The 6,313-nt window shown below is 37.6% G+C and overlaps 1 pseudogene across 1 annotated transcript in view; it reads right to left on the reverse strand.

Annotated features, from left to right (window-relative positions):
- Window positions 1–492: 492 nt before the first annotated feature.
- Window positions 493–6,313, reverse strand: part of LOC119574635 — a 15,389-nt pseudogene continuing 9,568 nt past the window's right edge. Inside the window, exons 3-9 of the transcript XR_005228888.1 lie at window positions 5,871–6,051; window positions 5,528–5,704; window positions 4,897–5,125; window positions 4,349–4,620; window positions 3,402–3,635; window positions 2,782–3,029; window positions 493–2,368 (exon numbers count right to left, since the gene is read on the reverse strand). The product of XR_005228888.1 is annotated as a 26S proteasome non-ATPase regulatory subunit 1-like (transcript). The remainder of the gene's footprint in view (window positions 2,369–2,781; window positions 3,030–3,401; window positions 3,636–4,348; window positions 4,621–4,896; window positions 5,126–5,527; window positions 5,705–5,870; window positions 6,052–6,313) is intronic.

The following is a 6,313-nucleotide window of genomic DNA, read 5'->3' on the forward strand; positions in this document are numbered from 1 at the left end:
TGGACAGAACAAGGGGATGAAGAAAAAGAAAAGGAAAGAAGACAAGACCATGCAGAATTAGTTGAGGCAAGGGTTGAGGATTAAGGTAGGGGTAGTTCCCCACACGGGGCCTCAGTCCCCGTCTCCTACACCCCTCCCCAACAATGAGACAAGGGGTTGGTGGTGGTGGTGGTGGTGGGGGGGGGGGGATACAGGTAATAGCAATGCTAATAATAATGTGGGTACACGCTGGAGGACGCTTAGCCTTAAACTACGTCTCATGTGGCAAGAATAGTCGAGTCTTCACACTCGCACCAATGGACAGCCTCAAACTTCCAAAACTCTAGATCAGTTGTCAGTTGTTCTAGCCCCCTGAGTTATTGAGCCTTTTTTTAGTGTCATATGGTCAATTCACACATTTGTATTGTTCATATATTTATTTATTTAAAAAAACATCCAATCTTTGTTATCTCCAAGAACGCCCACCTCGAAAGTTATTACAAATGAAAGAAGTAAAACAATTATTCTTTAATATTCAAAGAAACAATCATACATTAGACTGTACTTTTATTCTGTAGATCTTCACAGGTAGCATAACTGGGACTGTGCAATACTATATTATAAATGACTGATTTCATGCTTATGTCAACATCAAAATTAGTCTTTAAAAGCCTTTTGAAAGCAGATGATCGTTACTTAATAACTAAGAATATAAAGTTATGAATGTCCCCTTATAAAAAAATAATAAATTAAAATCAGTCATGGGTACACCTATATATAAGAACATTAAACAGTCACCTATATTCCCTATTTTCTCAAGAATCCTTCAAAACACTAAGGATGCTTCCTTAATAATTTCACGTTTCTTCACAGAACAAGCATAAAGAAATTAATCCTCGTCAACATATCTGAAGGGTTCTGGGGGATCTGGTTCGGTTTCCTCTTCAGTCTTTGGCCCCAGAGCTGGGACAGGCTGCACCAACTCCTCACTGTCTTCTGGTTTCATGTCTCTCATCAGGATGATACCACCGATGTTCAATTCTTTCACTGGGGTGTAACGGGAGCCTTCGGCCATGCGCATCACCTTCAGTTGTGCTTTCATTACTCTGGCAGGGTTGCTTAGTAAATCAAAGGTGGGCTCTTCTTTCTTTTTCTCTTCTTCCTTCTTTTTCTCCTTCTCCTTTTCTTCTTTCTCTTTTTCTTCCTTTTCTTTCTTTTCCTTCTCCTCATCGACCTCCATTTTCTCATCCTTTTGTTCCTTTTTCTTTCTTTCATCATCCTTTTTCTTAGCCTTTGCTGTGATGGACAGAACTGCAGTTACTTTTTCTGCAACCTCTTTCTTCTTTTCTTCAAGAGGTGCTGGGTATCCATAGGTGGATGGCTTTGCATTGGAGAGGAACTGCATTTTTGGCATTTTCAGTTCAGAGTTCAGCCCAATAAGACAAGTAGGTGTAAAGGCCATTGACAAGAAATGGGCCAATGGGAACCAATACCAAAACTGTGTGAAGACAAACATGCCAACAACAGATGTCATGCTTGTGTGTCCAGTGCGAGATTGGAGAGAGATGGTCATGTTACGGCCACCTGCATCAATAATGCCTTGGGCAAGAATAGCTCCGAACTTTGCGATTGAGTCTTCATGCTTGTCTCCAATCACCTTTGCATACAACTGGCGGAAATCTTTTACTTTGGGACACGTGCTTTCTGTCTGCTGTATCAAAACTAAAGCTGATGCAATAAGGGCTCCTTGGCGAACAAAGTTAACTGGGTCATTTGTAAGTGGCTCCAACAATCCTAGCGATTCCTTTTGTCCAGTGCCAGAACAAGCAACTCCAAGAGCCATAGCAGCACCATACCGCACATGTGGGTTATAGGATTCTGACAAAAGGGAGACCATGCTAGGGATCTGATCTGGTGATCTGAACAGCAAGAAACCTAAAGCTTCTACAGCTGCTCGTCTGACATCGTTATCAACATCAGAGACTGCTACATGAAGAAGCCTTTTCATAGCAGGTGTTGAGGCAGTGCCACAGTATGCCATTGCAACAGTGTACATTGCTGCACGTCTCAAAATAGCATCCTTATCTTCACTAAGTTCAGTGATGAGTCGGTCTGCCTGATCCTGTTGCCCATACATGGTTAATGCAATTCCCTGAGCTAATCCCCGAAGAATTTTTTCGTGTTGTGTATCCCTCGCATAATTCACCATATCTGACACAGCTTGTTCATTTGCCGATCCTAACATTACCAGGCCCATGGCTAGACCTGCAGCTTCTCCAGTGACAGCATCATCTTGGAAAAGAGAATACTTAAGCTGTTCATAAACATCTGTGCGCTGCGTTCCCATGGCAGCGAGACCAAGTCCAAGACAGCCACCATGCCGGACAATCTGCAATTAGAATAGATGTTACTAATTTCAAGATGAAAATGAAATGGGGCGGTGGGGATTTAATCAAACCATACATCCACAAGAAAACTCAACCCACCTATGGACTCCCAATGTATACTAGATCTACTAGTCTTTACAATAATTAATTATAAAAACTAACGAAGTGCACAATGTTTACCATTGTAGGCATGTCTGCCTACAGTGTTGTGGAAGTGAGTGAGTATGAGTATGAGAGCAAGCTTCTGTATTTAAGTGATCTGTAGTTACTCCTACAGTTACAGATTCAAAAAAAATATTAAGCTATACAATACTTCAGAGCAAGCTACATTTTAACAGGATCCCATTTTCAATTTCATAAATCATAATAACTACATATATATACGTGCATCAATATCAATAAAAAATCAACTTACGTCACTCGTAGCATCCTTAGTCTGATTAAGCAAGTATTCAATGATATTGGCACCATGATTTGCATGAATAAGTCCGAGTGCATACAGGGACCCACTCTCAGCATAGCCAGGGCTGTTAGACTCTTTGGGCAGGTATGCCTGCATTAGGGTAAGAGCCTCCTTTTCATGCCCGCGGTGAATAACACCAAGAGATGCTGTGGCAGTCATCTTGGCCCAATTTGTTGCACGTGAAAGCCACTCCAAGTTATCTCTGGGGAAGACAATTATAATACACAAAATTTATTTTGGATTTTTTTTCTTTTAGCAGAATGAGATACAGCAAATGAAACCTTTCAATTATGAAGGATGAACTTTTATTTGGCTTGAAAGATTATTTACTTTTCTATATTGTCTCAATCACCTTGCTTATTTTTTTTTTTTTCTCTCTCTCTCTCTCTCTCTATCTCTCTTTCTCTTTCTCTTTCTCTCTCTGATAGAGAACATACATACAAAAGCCTAGCCTCAGAACCTTTAAACTGATCATAGTTATTTCCTGTATCTATACTTAACATAGAGAAGTTCATAAAAAGAAACCAATCAGTAATAAAACAAGTACAAACTAATGATAAATATCAAAATACCTTAAAAAAATTGCGGTTCAGAAGTTTTTCCACAAGGCTTAAATGCATTTGCAATAACAGTTGCAGTGGGAGATTACAGAAGCTCTCACAAGGCTTTTGTTATGTCGTAATATCAGAATATCAGTGTGGTTATTGGCAATAGAAACTGAAGGTGTTGCTCAATGGTCATCTCCCCACTAAGAATTCTTGCTAGATTTGCAACACGGTCTGGTGGTGAGTCTTCTCCAATTCAGTCTGGAAAAAAAATAATATATATATAGTAAACCAATTATAAATACAAAACTATACATATGAAAGTATAAATGAATAACATCGTGATATCTGTGTTAAAACGGAGAAAGAAGGTCCTATCATGACAGAAGTGAAAGTAATAGGCCATTATGCTTAATCACAATTGGTGACATTATTGATATGTTTCACAGCACAATTCACATTGTGGACAGGCACTTTTCTATGGTATGCATAAAATCTTGTTGTGCCTACACATGTGGTAAGCCTGACAATCAAGAGCAGTTCAAATGGCAGCTCTAAACCCCTAAATACTTCCTATGTGCTTAAAATTGAACATACTTGAAACATTCATTTTAATACAGACGGTGTAGACTATTTCACCTTGCACTCCACCCATTACTTATTTTGCTTATCCCCAAGTGCACTGTGGTGTGCTGCAAAAACTTTCTATTTTTAGAGAATCTCAAGCTACCCTAAAAATGCATCTTCCCAGGTCCATTAATATTCCTTGCTATCAATTCCAATAATTCTTGAAAAATGTATATGCAATTTCATTAACCCCAAATTGTGTAGTAATGAATCATATATAATATCTTTATGCAATGTACCCACACTCACATATCTAATTTCATTCTAAATACCTATTAATAATACACATACAAAATGTACATACTAAATAACTAGTAAATATTTACAAAATACTTTTGACTAATTACCAAATCATCCAATGTATCTCTTCACTCATGGCGTAGCGGCATTCTCTTCTTCCTGTTTGTGGGGTTAGCCATTTCCTCATCATCATTAGTACTGAGGTAGAACCTCTGCTGGTGCTTGCTGAGGTTGTGAGGTACTAGGTACAGCATCAAACATCCTCATGAAGGTGAGGGCACAGGAGAGTGGTTCGAACAGGCCTGGCGGAACATGGGAAAGGCGATCTTGGTGTGCGTTTTCATACAGTAAAGCCCATCTGAGGCATTAAATCATTATCCTGAATCAAAATCAGTATAACAATTAAATCCTTAGATTTACAGTGTATTTTCTTTTCTTTTTTATAAAGCTTCATCAGTTATGCATGTACACATACATAAAAAACATGCACATATTCCCTCCATACTTATATTTGATACATATTATATATGCTGATATATACCAGATATACACAACAATGATGTGAAAATTTCTCTACGACTGTTACATCAAACATAAAAAAAGGTATTTCCAGGCAATAAAATTCCACAAATACAACACAAAAAGACCAACATACCATTGCCTCACTCTTTAGACTGTCGTTTTGATCAGTTTTGGTCAGAATGTGAAGCAACTCATGGGGCTTGTCCAGGTGAATCCAAGCACTGACACATTTTCGTAATCAGAGGTTTTAAGCCGGCTGGTTACAGGAGAGACAAGCTCCTCTAGAACTCATCACGGATTACGCTGCTCAATGTACTGCATGGCAATCTTGTAGGAGATGTTAGACTTCCAACAATATCATCCTGGAAATTAAGAATTAAATATCAATATTTAGTTAAGCATGAAACACATCTTTTCAATCTGGGACTAGTTGCTATAATTCTTTTCTAACAAAAGTTAATAGTACTAAAGTATATAAAAACATTCATACATATAGGAATTCAAATGTAACACCAAAAAAATCCGTAACTAACATCCAATAATAAATTTGATAATGATGCTTCATTTTCGCAACAGTATATGAAGATATCATAGAGAAAGAAGAAAATAAATACCATTGTGAAGAAACATAAAACTGGATCCAAAGCTTTGTTTCTTTAAATTATGGCCCGAACTGAATGCCTAATAAGTGTCTCCAATCCAAGGGAAAGCACTATTCCCTTTAAAATCATTTTCATTTCTCATCAAACTCTGCTTCAACTTACAGAGTCATGAAGCCTCTCGGAACAATCCATGCGGTGAGTTTATAGCGCATGCCAATCGGCGTGGCGGTACCTGCTGGTAGGTGATGCAACGTTTGACAGTTGTTGAGCAGCTCTTCTAATCTGCTCCACTTTGCACTTTTTGTTGCCCTCAGCTGATGTAAGGTCAAATGGCATGAACTGTAAGAGAAAAATTAGGTAGTAAATTCAACTTACTGGGAAAAAAAAAAAAGAAGAAACAGAAAAAGTAAGAGAAAGGAGAGAAAAGGAAGAAGAAAAAAAAGAACAAAGATTCAGCAAAATAAAAATTAAACACTTTTCCCATCTTGGGGGCAAAATTTTTCACAAAACTCCCCTTTTGGGGATTGTTTTCATGTAGAGCTGGTTCCTACCCCTGATGCAGCATTGGACCTGATTTCAATGCATATGTGAGGGAGTCTAAAAAAGATCCTAAATGAAAAAAAAAACTTTGGTACACAAGAGCCCAACTCTCGTTTGGAAATTCGCCATTTTCTTCCCAAGTTTTTCACGAAAAAAAAAAGAAATTTTGTTTTTACAAATTTCATGAACGGCCAAATTTTGGGGAATTTTATATATTTTAAAAAAGAGAAAATACAAAAATTACATTAAATTTTTTACTTCAAAAAAAATTTCTTTTTCATTTTTAATTTTATGTTGGTCTTCAACGTTGACAATACCTACAAACCCTCTATGGGGGGAAAAAGGGGTTTTTTTTTAAAATAATTTTTTTTTCCCCAAGAAGGATTCAAAATTTTATTTAAAACTTCA

Source organism: Penaeus monodon, chromosome 1, assembly GCF_015228065.2.
Source record: "Penaeus monodon isolate SGIC_2016 chromosome 1, NSTDA_Pmon_1, whole genome shotgun sequence".
In the NCBI taxonomy this organism is placed as follows: Eukaryota; Metazoa; Arthropoda; class Malacostraca; order Decapoda; family Penaeidae; genus Penaeus; species Penaeus monodon.